The sequence below is a fragment of the Lissotriton vulgaris genome, chromosome 4_1 (assembly GCF_964263255.1).
Source record: "Lissotriton vulgaris chromosome 4_1, aLisVul1.2, whole genome shotgun sequence".
In the NCBI taxonomy this organism is placed as follows: domain Eukaryota; kingdom Metazoa; phylum Chordata; class Amphibia; order Caudata; family Salamandridae; genus Lissotriton; species Lissotriton vulgaris.
This window is the reverse complement of record NC_141691.1, coordinates 926,126,135-926,140,875: the sequence shown is the minus strand read 5'-3', so window position 1 is coordinate 926,140,875 and position 14,741 is coordinate 926,126,135. Positions and strand designations below refer to the sequence as shown.

At 48.8% G+C, this 14,741-nt stretch overlaps 1 protein-coding gene and 1 pseudogene across 2 annotated transcripts in view; both read right to left on the bottom strand.

Annotated features, from left to right (window-relative positions):
• LOC147722733 (NFX1-type zinc finger-containing protein 1-like) overlaps positions 1 to 14,741 on the bottom strand; it is a 1,249,199-nt gene that overhangs the window by 946,825 nt on the left and 287,633 nt on the right. The window lies entirely within an intron of this gene.
• On the bottom strand, positions 866 to 1,961 carry LOC147722734 (uncharacterized; annotated as a pseudogene).

Genomic DNA, 14,741 nt, shown 5'->3' with positions numbered 1-14,741 from the left:
GTGATGACCATGCTAAGAGTAAATAAGAGTGCTGCAGCCGCTACAGGACCCGGGGAGGAGGGCGGGAGATATGAATGTCAGCAGCCCTACATGCCAAGAACAGATGCATACTGGTAAGTAGCATATTCGGTTTGAGGCATGTGGGCTGCTGAATTCATATCTGTGCTTAGAATACATAGCAGTCCCTCCATCAGCGGTGACCGCCTGTGCCAGCTGCAGCAGTTTGAAAAAGTGTTTTTAGAACAGCCTGCCCTACAGCTGCTTGCTGTTTGGAGTGCACATCTACACAGTAGTGTTTTGTAAACGTGTGTGTGGTAGACCATGTGGCTGCTCTACATATGTCTTCTAAAGGAATATTTCCAAGGAAAGCCATGGAGGCCCCCAACTTGCGGGTGGAGTGGGCTCGTGGGGGGACCGTTAAAGTACGCTTGGCTTTCTCATAGCAAATTAACGATCCACCTGGCTATACCTGCTTTGGAAATGGGGTTGCCTTTGTGTTGTGGCGAAAAGGAAACAAACAGTTGTTTCGTTTTTCAAAAATCTTTGGTCCTATCAATATAGTACATTAAGGCTCTTTTGACGTCTAGTGTGTGGAGCATCCTCTCCGCCACTGACTCAGGATTTTGGAAGAACACGGGCAGTTCAATAGTCTGATTGATATGGAACTGCGAAACTACCTTAGGAAGAAATTTTGGGTTGGTGCGAAGCACTAATCTGTTGGAGCGAATTTGTATGAATGACTCTTGGATAGTTAGTGCCTGGAGTTCACTAATGCGTCGCAGTGAAGTGATTGCTATCAGGAAAGCCACTTTCCACGTCAAGAACTGGATCTCACAGGAATGTAGAGGCTCAAAAGGTGGACCCATCAGTCTGGTGAGGACCACATTCAGGTTCCATTCAGGAGCCAGCGGGGTCCGGGGAGGAATGACTCGTTTGAGTCCTTCCAAAAAGGATTTAATGGCTGGCAATCTGAAAAGCGAGAGATGCTGCCTGTTCTGCTAATAAGCTGCTATTGCAGACAAATGTATGCGAATGGAAGCATAGGCTAGATTGCATTTGTATAGATGTAACGGATAACAAATGATGTTGTGAGTAGAAGCGTCCAGCGGGTTGATGTTGTGGTCTGCACAGTAAATGACAAACCGCTTCCATTTCGCCGCATAGCATGATCTGGTGGTGGGCTTTCTTGCCTCCCGTATGATATCCATACAGTCTGGAGGCAAATTGAGGTAGCCAAATTCTAAGACCTCAGGAGACAGATCGCCAGGTTGAGCTGTTGCGGATCTGGGTGCTGAATGTCGCCATGGCTCTGCGTCAAAAGTCTGGGTGTGAGGTGCAGCCTTTGATGCGGTACCACGGATAGTTCCAGAAACGTGGTGTACCATGGTTGGGGTGCCCACGTTGGAGCAACCAGGATGAGCGTCATCGAGTGTTGCTTCAGCTTGCGTGCCACCAGCGGTATTAGAGGTGCTGGGGGAAAAGCGTACGCAAAGATGCCTGACCAGTTCATCCATATCGCATTGCCCTGCGACTGTGGGTGTGGGAACCTGGCGGCAAAGCTTTGGCATTTGGCGTTTTCCTTTGTGGCGAACAGGTCTATCTCTGGATGACCCCACCGCTGGAAGTACTGGTGGAGTACTGATGGATGTATCTTCCACTCGTGCATGTGGTGGCTGTACCTGCTGAGCAGGTCCGCCATCTGATTGTCCTTGCCTGGGAGGTGTTCCGCCATGAGGAAGATGTTCCTCTGAATGGCCCACTTCCATATGCTCTGAGCCAGATGAGACAACTGCGGAGAGTGTGTTACTCCCTGCTTCTGTATGTAGTACATGGCCGTCATGTTGTCCGTCCGGATCAACACGACCTTGTTGCACAGATGTACCTTGAAAGCTTTCATCGCCATGAAGATAGCCATCAGCTCAATAAGGTTGATGTGCATCTTCTTTTGCTGCATTCTCCATAGTCCCTATACAGTGTAGTGGAGTACATGGGCTCCCCAACCCTGGAGAGATGCGTCCGTCGTCAGAATGATCTGTGGCACAGGCTCCTGGAACGGTCGTCCCTTGCAAAGGTTTTGTGGATTCCGCCAATGAAGAGAGTTGTATGCACGAATGCACGACCGGTTACCAACACTAGGTCTTTCAACTGTCCGTGAGCCTGATTCCACTGACGTGCTAAGCACTCCTGAAGCGGACGCATATGTAGTCTCGCGTGCGGGACTATGAAGATGCAGGAGGCCATCATGCCTATCAACTGCATGAACACTCGTGCCTGAAGCGAGTGTTGAGGTCTGAATTTCTGTATCAGCGCTTGAATGCTGCTGATCCTCACTGAATTTGGCTGTGCTTTGGCTGCCAGAGTGTCTATCGTCGCACCCAGATACTGCCGTATGTGGGCGGGTTGCAGGTGGGACTTCGGGTAATTCAGTGAGAATCCCAGATCGTGAAGAAGGTGAATGGTGTGGGACATGTGGGCGGCACACTGCTGGGCCGACTTTGCCTGGATAAGCCAGTCGTCCAGATAAGGGTAGACGTGAATGTTTTGTCTCCGTAGGTGTGCTGCCACTGTCGCTAGGCACTTTGTAAACACCCTGGGTGCCGTTGTTACTCCAAAAGGGAGGACCTTGAATTGGTAATGCTGATTTTGAATCGAGAATCTGAGGTATTTTCTGTGTGACGGGTGTAGCGGAATATGAAAGTATGCATCCTTCAGATCTAACGTTGCGAGGAAATCTGCCTGACTGAGTAACGGTAGAACCTGCTGCAGTGTTAGCATGTGAAAGTGTTCTGAAAGAATGTACTGATTGAGGGGTCTGAGGTCCAGTATGGGTCTGAGGGACCCGTCCTTTTTTGGGATCAAGAAGTACAGTGAGTAAACTCCTGTGCCTCTTTCTTCCACAGGCACGAGCTTGATTGCTCCTTTTTGCAGCATGACGAGTACCTCTTGCTGCAATAAGTGCAAATGCTCTGTGGACATAGGACGGTGTCTTGGGGGTATGTTGGGTGGAGTGGATGTTAACTCCAGACAATAACAGTACTGGATAAGCTTTGTGACCCACCTGTCTGTGGTGATGGACTTCCAGACTGGCAGGAACTGTTGGAGTCTCCCCCCGACCGGTGTTGTATGGTCGGGGGGCAGTGACAAGGCGTCACTGTTTGTTAGTGGCGAAGGACCAGGAGCTGTTGTTTTCACGACCTCTGCCCTTGGCGCTGTTTCCACGATAGCCACCTCTACTCTATTTGGTGTATGTGGGTTGCGCGCCACCTTTATTGTACTGTGTTTGCTGGGACAGCTGGCCTCTGGAAACACCTCTATTGCCTGAGCGACGAAAAGAACCGCCCCTGAACTGCTGCGACTGGAGAGCCCCCATAGACTTTGCAGTCTCAGTGTCTTTCATGATTTTCTCCAAGGTGGTGTCCACCTCTGGGCCAAATAAATGATCAGGGTTTACTGGCTGATTTAGAATGGTGGTCTGTATCTCTGGCTTGAACCCGGAGATTTTGAGCCAGGCATGTCGCCTCAACATGACACTAGTGTTAAAGGCTCTGGCCGCGGTGTCTGCTGCGTCCAGTGCACATTTGATAGAAGCATTTGACAGGAGCTTCCCTTCCTGTATGAGCATCTCAGCTGCCTCCTTATATTCATCTGGCAGGTGCTGTAACAGGGTCTCCAATGTGTCGTAATGGGCCCTGTCGTACCTGGCTAAGAGTGCCTGAGTGTTTGAAATGCGAGCTGCCACCCTTTTCCCTGATGCCTCTAGCACCTTAGATTCTTTATCAGGGGGAGGAGCATCACCCGTTGTTTGTGAGTTAGCCCTCTTCCGGGCATTAGAAACAACAAGAGAGTCCAACGGCAACCGTCCCTTAATGTAGGTAGGGTCCCCAGGCGCTGGTTTGTACTTTTTCTCAATCCTGGGGTTTATAACCCTGGCCCTTGTAGGCTCCTTAAATATCTCCCCAGCATGTTTCAAGACACCCTTCAGCATAGGCAGAGTCTTGACAGTCCTCTCTGAGGTGGAAAAGGTGTCGAACAGAAAGTCCACTTCAATAGGGTCAGCATGGAGCTGGACGTCATGATTCTTGGCTGCCCTTTCAATAAGTGCATTAAACGCCACCGAATCCTCAGTAGGCAATGTTTTTACAGTATACACATGAGTGTCTGTGGGAGTGTGTGGATCCCCTGGGTCAGCAGCATCTGCCCAGGGTTCATTATTATCTTCTGGATCAGTGTCCACAGGATAGTTGTACTCCTCATCGTAACCTTCCCCTGTTTCTACATCCGAATAAGTGGGCGAGACATCTTGGCCACGTGGAGTTACAGGTTCTACAAGAACAGGTGTAGTAGAAGAATCCTTCTTCTTCTTCAACGGGATTTTATACGACTCCATCGGCTGTTCCAGGACGATCTTTCGTTTATAAATAGAAAGTCTGCCTGTATCCGCATCAATAAACTGTTCCTGTTGCTCTTCAAGCGAGGGTTGTCGATGCTTTGTGGCCGGGACCACAGTTTTGGGCTTCGGCTCCGTTGACACCTTCATGGGCGCTTCGACGGCCATCTTAGGGACGAAGGCCTTCGGTACCACTTTCGGCAGCAGCGTGAAGTGGATGGGCGCCGACGTCTTTTGAGGCTGATCGGCAGGCTTTGATGGTGAAGGATCCTTTGGTCCGACAGCCGAAGCCTTGTCCTTAATGCGCTTTAGTGATTCCACCGCCTGCTTCGAGAAGGAGGCGGACGGCTGTGTTGACTCGACGGAAGCCTTCGAGTCACCGCCAGGCGTGGACTTGAGGGTTGCACCACTTTTAGCCTTGTCTGGTCGACGCGTAGGCTTGAGAACCTTCTGAGCACCGAGTCCTTTGTCGGTGACGACTGTCTTCGGCGCCGATTTTTTCGGGTCGACGTCCTTGATCTGTGCTATCGGCGTGCCAGTCTTTGGCTCGACGCCCTTTATCGGCCTCTTCTGGTCGATACCACTTTTGTGCTTCGTCGGTGCCGTCAGATCCGAGGACTTCGAGCCGACCAAAGCAAGTGGAGTTGAACCCGAAAGGTTGTTATGTCCTAGTACGGAGTCAGTTAGAAGGTAGGCCTGTCCTCTTCTGGAGTATATATGCCCCAAATGTAGGGCAACCACCCTTTCTCTCCCTTCTGTCCACTATACTCGCATTGTGGGCCCACATACCATGGCTGTTGGGTGGGGACTTTAGCGTTATCATAGACATGCCCTGGATCGTTGCCACCCGCCATCATTAACCTCTCCTGTGGTGAGTGATGCTGCTCCTCTGTCCCAGTGGATTACACATTGGTCCCTATTAGACTGCTGACGCTCTTTGCACCCTGAAAAGAAGGACTATTCCTTTTAGTTCGAGGCATGTGGGCTGCTGAATTCATATCTGTGCATAGATCGCCGCCTAGTGTTGTGTCCGGATGATCGCTCATTGTTGTCCTGGAAGAGTCTTCGAAGTATCACAAGATAGGTGGCTCCTCCCCTGGACTACGGTGCGCCTGGGCATCGACTCCATACCCAGATTGTTTTTTTCCGCCATTGGGTTCGGATGCATATTGGTTCACTCAAGTTCGGAATCAATATAAAACTTTCTTTTGGCCATCTGGCGATCATGTGTTTAGTGCTCACCCTGGGAAGGGAGTTGGGGGGTCTGGTTTTACAGTTTATGGAGTCATGTAGTGAAATATTGTGGTATCTCAAACAATCTGTATGTTCTGAATCTGGTTGCAATTGCACGCCCAGCTGATATGCACCCCTTATTGTACCCACCCTCTCACTATAACAGCTAAATGGATAGAGTTAATATCTTGACATGGAATGTCCCTGGTATGGCCATGCCCTGTAAACAATATGCAGTAGTACATACAGTACATCTAAAGACGTAACATTCAGATTGTGCTGCTGCAAGAGACCCACTTCGCAAGGGGGGGACATTCGACCAGAAAAGCTCTAGTGAGGGCAATATAATAGCACTAAGTACTTTGGGTTTGCCTGGGAGTCCTGGTCTGGGTCCGGCACGGGGTTCCATCAGTCTGAGAAAGACTGGTCCGGGTGTAATTCTGTCATATGCATATGTTTTCATATCAAAGAGGCCCAGCAGACCTGGTCACCTGCAGGATTGCCTCCTTATCTTTGTAGTTCGTTATTCTCGCCACTACAGGTCTAGGGGGCCCCTGTCAATGGTCGCCATGCCGTCCCTCCCAACGGGTGCCTTCTACTAGGGAGTGAGGAGACAGCTTGCCTTAAGTTACCAAGTGCAACATACATGCTTCAAAGAAGATCACAAGGTCCTCATCTACAACTTCTTCTGGAAAGCCCACTATGCGGAGGTTGCTTATGCGAGAATTCCCATCCAAATCTTCCACTCTAGCTTCCAGTTCATGAACCTTAGCCGTGAGAGAGCGCAAAACTGTGTTAGAAATTGTAGGGGTGCAACATATTCACGAGTAATCAGCACCCGCATATATAGAGGATTATAATCATGTTTGAATATGACACAGAACTATGTATCTATGTGCCAGAATTTACATAACTGTAACGTAAAGTGCTTTGAAAATACTAATGTCATGTTAACTTAGAAATGTGTTTGTAGTGTAATACTAATTCAGTTAAAGGATGTTCGAATAAGCCTTGATGTATTTAAATGCATGTTTAGAAATTTATTATTGCATTCATGTAACGATATAGAAGTGTTCAGTTAGAAAATGTATTCTTTTGCTATAATGAGGTAGGCCTAATGAACGAAAATGTTTGCCAATGTTAGCGGGTGATATCCCGAAACGTGCAGAGGCCCAGGTGGGGAGAGAGGATTGTGTAGGCCGAACTAAGAATGTTTCACTTCGCATTAAATCATGGAAATGCCTTTTCCTAGAAGGTTGCTTTAGAAAGTTAATTGCAAGTAGCATGGAACTGTGAATCGATTTATGTGCGTTCCTTTGCAGGTGCAAGGTTAACTAAAGATAGTAGAGAAGGGCCCATTGTGTATAAGCGTCAGGATGGTAGTCCCAGACCTGGAGGAGTGGCTGCGGAATTTTAGGGAAGCAACTTCAAGAGGAGAAGACTCTGGGACCCAAGGCAGTTTGTCAACGAACAAGGATGAAGATGTCGTAATGAAGTTACTTTGAAAATAATACTTTGAGAGGGGCGTACCTTAGGGCGTGTCTTCCATATTGTGGGGTTTGTATTAGGGACAGCATCCTGGGGGGAGAGCAGAGCAGATGCGTATGAGGGCGAAGAAAGATGCTGGGTAGGCAGAGAGCTTTGCTATGCGATATGGGTTCATAGGCTAAGTCCGAAACGAGTGAGTGAGCGTCTTTGGAAGTCACCACGGCTGACACCTTTGTTAGGAGGGAACTCTATTAGGTAGGGATGTCACTTAGTATAGTGTAGGGACAGTTTAATCTGGATGTATTTCTTCTTTTCTTTGATGCCTACTAAAACCCAGATAATAGCAATCCTTGCTAGTCTGGTGGTTCTGGAGATTATACTTGTGTTGTTCCTTAGTCGATTGAGACTTTTCCGTAGGATTATGTTTGTACTAGTGCCTGTTTATCTTTTGAACCTGTTACTAAGGTGTTTATATACACAACTGCTTTTGGCTTTATAATAAATCTTTAAACTTGACTTTTTGTCAGTGGTTCTTTGGGGAAAGCAATGGGGATGGTTCGAACTGATGTTATGATGTTGAGATAGATTGCCTTCTACACTCTATGACAGGTAAAAAGGTCTAGTCGACCTGTGGCGGGATTGAAGAAAATCGTTCTGCTTCTAGAGTGGAAATCCCACCTTTCCAGTTGGTAGCAGAGTAGGATGGTTTATCTTCTGGAGTGAGGATAATCTAGAGTAGGTCAAGATTTCCCCAAGGCCCATAGAGATCTGGAGATGTGCGTCCGCAGAACCTCGGACGGAGGATGGCGTTCCACGGAAAATGACGGAGAGTGACGGTGCGGCGGAAAGCAGCAGGTCGTAGGAGTGTGAGTATAAAAAGGGTCATGCGTGTTAGATTGCGGTGTGTATTATGTTGTTGAATTGTATTGTCTAGCGGAGTTGAGTGCCTGAAGTGTGAAAGGAGAACAGGTTGTGGGCGCGCAACCGGTGAAAATCTTAAGCTCAAGGAGAGCTTAAGTGGTTCGGGTGTATCAAACACCTACAGTAATTGTCGACCATTGAAAGGGGGTCATGAGGTACCATTGACCGCCCGCAGGACCGAGATAGGGGGAACGAATGTGTGAATGCGTGGGTAACGGACGCTGGTCGGAAGTTGCCGTGTGTATGTAACCTATCAGAGAAGCGATTGTCTGGTCGTTAAGCGGACAGACGTTTGCTAGTCGGTGACAATTACAGTCAGACTGTGGACGTACAGTCAGAGAGAGGTGATTGCTTGGTCGGAAGTAATCATTTCAAAGTGTATGATTGGGATGCATGCATGACCGAGAGACGAGCAGAGAAAGGAGGGGAACTACTGCGAGGCGGAGGCGAGTGACGTCAGAAAGAGCCGCGCTGGGATAGGGCGATTAGAGTAAAGTCGCGCTGGGATTGGTGGATTGTCATTGTGAAGTAAACGAGCGTAGTAAACAAGGAATTGTTGTGGGTTTCATCATGAAATGTCTAAAAGGATTGCAAAGTTGCTTTTCGGGAGAAAAGAGACTTGAACCTCGGGGTGGGGAAGAGGCTTCACCCGAGGATACGCCAGCTCATTACATGGCTACGAATGTTGGGTTACATACTATATTGTGGCTTGAGAACTGGTGTAAGATGACTGATGGGAATGAGGAATTGACTTTTCCTAGGTACGGGACATTCAGATTACAGGTATTGTACCAGCTAAAAGCAATTATGTCTTCTTTGCGACCTTTGCCTAGGCCAACACAGTTCGAAGCATTGAATGCATGGATCAGGGGAGTCCACGAGAAGAACAGGGATAGGAGACAGGAAAGAGTGAACAGATCAGTCAGGGCGGTACAGGACGCGAGGTGGGATGCACTGGCCAAAAGGTGGAGAGTGCAGACCATAGAGGGAGATAGGTTGTACCCACTGTTGGTAAATGAAAGGGAGGTGCAGAAAAGGAATACGGAGGATGTTGACAGTGAAACGGAAGACAGTCTGATAGAGAGGCTGTTGTCGGAAAGACCACCTCCATATAATCCAGAAATAGAAGGGAGCTCACCACCACCGACAGGCAGAGAGACGTCGACAGTGGACGGTGGAGCCTTAAGAGAGAGCGACTTGGGCCCAGTAGGGAACAGGTCTAGCTCGGTGGAAGGTGAGGGGGTACCTCAACGGACCCCAGAGGCGAGAGTAGTGGGAAGATTCACTGTACAGCAGGTACACTGTGAAGAGGGGGCCAGCGCTCAGAGGCTACCGGATGCCCTTATGGTACCTGTTACCATAGGTCTCATAGTGTCAGTGTACAACCCAGAACAGATACAAAATGAGAGTCTGTCACAAATAGATAGAGAAAGGAACGTCAGCGAGCTATCTTCCATGGCCCCAAAGGCCCCATCGTCGTCTCCTACCTCGTCGACGACGTCTTCCGCATTGAGAATCTCAATATCAGCGTCGTAGCTGGAGTCGACCTCCGATGCGGGTTCCAACAGGTTCTCCCGAACTTCCCGCTCTGCTCCTTCATCATCCCCGGCATCGAAGATGTTCACCGGGTCAGGTGCCGTCTGCTGGGCTTCCTTGCGCGCAGCGCGCCGAAGTCGAATCGTCTTCTTGGATCGGAAACGGGAACAAGCCATACAGCTGGCTTCATCGTGATCCGGCGACAGGCACTTGTTGCACACCGGGTGGACATCGATGTGGGGATATTTCGAGTTGCACACGGGACATCTTTTGAACGGGCTCCGTTCCATGATGGTTCGTCGATAAGGCCTCTGGCGTCGACCGGGCCTTCAGTGCCGAAAAGCACGCAGCTCCTCTGGATGTCCGGCTCGGGAACTGAGCTGGAACAGAACTGGGCACCGATCGCGAGACAATACTGACGATAAACTAAAGGCCTTTTGGCCAAAAGAAAGTTTTATATCGATTCCGAACTTGAGTGAACCAATATGCATCCGAACCCAATGGCGGAAAAAAACAATCTGGGTATGGAGTCGATGCCCAGGCGCACCGTAGTCCAGGGGAGGAGCCACCTATCTTGTGATACTTCGAAGACTCTTCCAGGACAACAATGAGCGATCATCCGGACACAACACTAGGCGGCGATCTATGCACAGATATGAATTCAGCAGCCCACATGCCTCAAACTAAAAGGAATAGTCCTTCTTTTCAGGGTGCAAAGAGCGTCAGCAGTCTAATAGGGACCAATGTGTAATCCACTGGGACAGAGGAGCAGCATCACTCACCACAGGAGAGGTTAATGATGGCGGGTGGCAACGATCCAGGGCATGTCTATGATAACGCTAAAGTCCCCACCCAACAGCCATGGTATGTGGGCCCACAATGCGAGTATAGTGGACAGGAGGGAGAGAAAGGGTGGTTGCCCTACATTTGGGGCATATATACTCCAGAAGAGGACAGGCCTACCTTCAAACTGACTCCTTACTAGGACATAACAACCTTTCGGGTTCAACTCCACCACGTTGCTACTGAAGGAACCCCGTGCCGGACCCAGACCAGGACTCCCAGGCGAACCCAAAGTACTTAGTGCTATTATATTGCCCTCACTAGAGCTTTTCTGGTCGAATGTCCCCCCCTTGCGAAGTGGGTCTCTTGCAGCAGCACAATCTGAATGTTACGTCTTTAGATGTACTGTATGTACTACTGCATATTGTTTACAGGGCATGGCCATACCAGGGACATTCCATGTCAAGATATTAACTCTATCCATTTAGCTGTTATAGCGAGAGGGTGGGCACAATAAGGGGTGCATATCAGCTGGGCGTGCAATTGCAACCAGATTCAGAACATACAGATTGTTTGAGATACCACAATATTTCACTACATGACTCCATAAACTGTAAAACCAGACCCCCCCAACTCCCTTCCCAGGGTGAGCACTAGACACATGATCGCCCAAACATTGAATAAACTTTCCCATTGATGGGGTGCTCTTATCTGTGCATTAGTGCGTACTGCCGTCGCCCTGGAACAGGGCAGGTGGTTGACCAGCATGCAAAGAAACACCTCCATTTATCGAACATGGAGCAAGTGTCTTAAAGGACCTGCTTGTCGGAGCTGTAGAATGTATGTGTTAGAGGCTGTCAGTTGAAGCTGACAGCCTCAAACACATACAGTCTACAGCTCCTGGCAACATAAACAGAGATCTAGAATGCCACACTGCTCCCTTGGGGGGCTCTTCATCGCCTCTGTGAATGTCAGAAGTTGCAATGTATATGGGGCGGAACATGCCCCCGCTGATCTTCAGCCTCTTGTAAAGTACTACAGGAGAATGACCCGTCAACCACGTTGAGATTGGGGTAGATAATCAGAAAAAACAAACAATATCCCAACCGGTATTATTGGAAAGACAAATAATTACATATGCATCAAGCATTATGAGAACAGAATTAAGGAGACTCAATACGTTTTTTGAATGTGCTCATGGCATCATGTAATGAAAAAATAGAAGTAATAAGGCAATTTACAGTTGTAACAGCACTGTAGGTAGACAAATAACAACACAACCCAAATTGAACTAGGTGCTCAAAATGTGCGAGTGACATACAGAGTGGCTACGCAAGTGACAATTGTGATCAGCATAAACGGTGCATAGTGAATGGTGCTTGGATGTTTACAGTGAAAATTGGAAAACAATGTGGCTCCAGATGAATCTTTAAGCTTGAGTTTTCAGTTGAGTTGACTATAATTAGGATGGATCACACTGGGGGATGCGCCTTTTATTGCGCTGAGCGGTCAACGACGTTTCAATCCTCTTTAATTGGGATCATCTTCAGGACTGGGTTGTAAGGGCAACGGTGCTGTACAAGGAAGGAGAAAGAGGATAAGGGTAGGGGGAACCCAAAAGGAGGGGAGGCCCTGGCACCAAGAAAGAGGAGGGGGGGTATGTGAGGTCAGGTGGCTGGCCAGGGAGAGGTCTAACGTGCGCAGGTCTAATGGTCAGGGTGAAGCTGGCCCGAGGGTCTGTCAGGTGACCAATTGCAAGCCGGGCATCTGGGCTGCCAAAATAGAGTAGTAGCAAATAGCGGGCAACTGTAGAGGATTCGGCATCTGGGAGCAGGGGAGCGCTTGGGATAGTACATAGGCCCGGAAAGGAGGTAGCCAAGCTACAAGCTGGGAATGCGCTTATTTGGAAGGACCTGAGCGGGTGGGGGAGAGCTTAGAATAATGCATCAGTTTGAGAAAGACTGGTCCGGGTGTAATTCTGTCATATGCATATGTTTTCATATCAAAGAGGCCCAGCAGACCTGGTCACCTGCAGGATTGCCTCCTTATCTTTGTAGTACGTTATTCTCGCCACTACAGGTCTAGGGGGCCCCTGTCAATGGTCGCCATGCCGTCCCTCCGAACGGGTGCCATCTACTAGGGAGTGAGGAGACAGCTTGCCTTAAGTTACCAAGTGCAACATACATGCTTCAAAGAAGATCACAAGGTCCTCATCTACAACTTCTTCTGGAAAGCCCACTATGCGGAGGTTGCTTATGCGAGAATTCCCATCCAAATCTTCCACTCTAGCTTCCAGTTCATGAACCTTAGCCGTGAGAGAGCGCAAAACTGTGTTAGAAATTGTAGGGGTGCACCATATTCACGAGTAATCAGCACCCGCATATATAGAGGATTATAATCATGTTTGAATATGACACAGAACTATGTATCTATGTGCCAGAATTTACATAACTGTAACGTAAAGGGCTTTGAAAATACTAATGTCATGTTAACTTAGAAATGTGTTTGTAGTGTAATACTAATTCAGTTAAAGGATGTTCGAATAAGCCTTGATGTATTTAAATGCATGTTTAGAAATTTATTATTGCATTCATATAACGATATAGAAGTGTTCAGTTAGAAAATGTATTCTTTTGCTATAATGAGGTAGGCCTAATGAACGAAAATGTTTGCCAATGTTAGCAAGTGATTTCCCGAAACGTGCAGAGGCCCAGGTGGGGAGAGAGGATTGTGTAGGCCGAACTAAGAATGTTTCACTTCGCATTAAATCATGGAAATGCCTTTTCCTACAAGGTTGCTTTAGAAAGTTAATTGCAAGTAGCATGGAACTGTGAATCGATTTATGTGCATTCCTTTGCAGGTGCAAGGTTAACTAAAGATAGTAGAGAAGGGCCCATTGTGTATAAGCGTCAGGATGGTAGTCCCAGACCTGGAGGAGTGGCTGCGGAATTTTAGGGAAGCAACTTCAAGAGGAGAAGACTCTGGGACCCAAGGCCGTTTGTCAACGAACAAGGATGAAGATGTCGTAATGAAGTTACTTTGAAAATTAATACTTTGAGAGGGGCGTACCTTAGGGCGTGTCTTCCATATTGTGGGGTTTGTATTAGGGACAGCATCCCGGGGGGAGAGCAGAGCAGATGCGTATGAGGGCGAAGAAAGGTGCTGGGTAGGCAGAGAGCTTTGCTATGCGATATGGGTTCATAGGCTAAGTCCGAAACCAGTGAGTGAGCTTCTTTGGAAGTCACCACTTGCCCTCGCATAGCGTCCTGTTGCTTTATTGTAAGCCCACCATTTTGTTGTGCCTGCAGACCGTCCCTCCCCCTTCGCTAACGCCTCCCAGCTCACCCCCCCACCCACGAAGGACTAGGAACCTCTCTGCTGAGGAGCCCCTGTGACCAGCTGAACTCCTCGTGAAGCGGTTGCTCCCAGCTCACCTCCCACTCTTCAAGCGCCACTGTGGTATCGTAGCGCTATATATCGAATTGCTTTTTGCTTGTTGTTGGCATTTTCAATCATCCCTGACAAGCGCCCAGCTCCCTGCGTAGCGCTCCGCATTTGCGTAGTCAATTTCAGCTATTGTTTGCTACGTTCACTGCTCTCTAACTGCAGCTGTCCCTTTCAGGCTTGATTACAGTTGTTGCTGACCTGTATGTGTAGCGCTGCTGCTTTGAAACACTGCATTAGTGTTTGGCTTGCCCTCGCATAGCGTCCTGTTGCTTTATTGTAAGCCCACCATTTTGTTGTGCCTGCAGACCGTCCCTCCCCCTTCGCTAACGCCTCCCAGCTCACCCTCCCACCCACGAAGGACTAGGAACCTCTCTGCTGAGGAGCCCCTGTGGCCAGCTGAACTCCTCGTGAAGCGGTTGCTCCCAGCTCACCTCCCACTCTTCAAGCGCCACTGTGGTATCGTAGCGCTATATATCGAATTGCTTTTTGCTTGTTGTTGGCATTTTCAATCATCCCTGACAAGCGCCCAGCTCCCTGCGTAGCGCTCCGCATTTGCGTAGTCAATTTCAGCTATTGTTTGCTACGTTCACTGCTCTCTAACTGCAGCTGTCCCTTTCAGGCTTGATTACAGTTGTTGCTGACCTGTATGTGTAGCGCTGCTGCTTTGAAACACTGCATTAGTGTTTGGCTTGCCCTCGCATAGCGTCCTGTTGCTTTATTGTAAGCCCACCATTTTGTTGTGCCTGCAGACCGTCCCTCCCCCTTCGCTAACGCCTCCCAGCTCACCCTCCCACCCACGAAGGACTAGGAACCTCTCTGCTGAGGAGCCCCTGTGACCAGCTGAACTCCTCGTGAAGCGGTTGCTCCCAGCTCACCTCCCACTCTTCAAGCGCCACTGTGGTATCGTAGCGCTATATATCGAATTGCTTTTTGCTTGTTGTTGGCA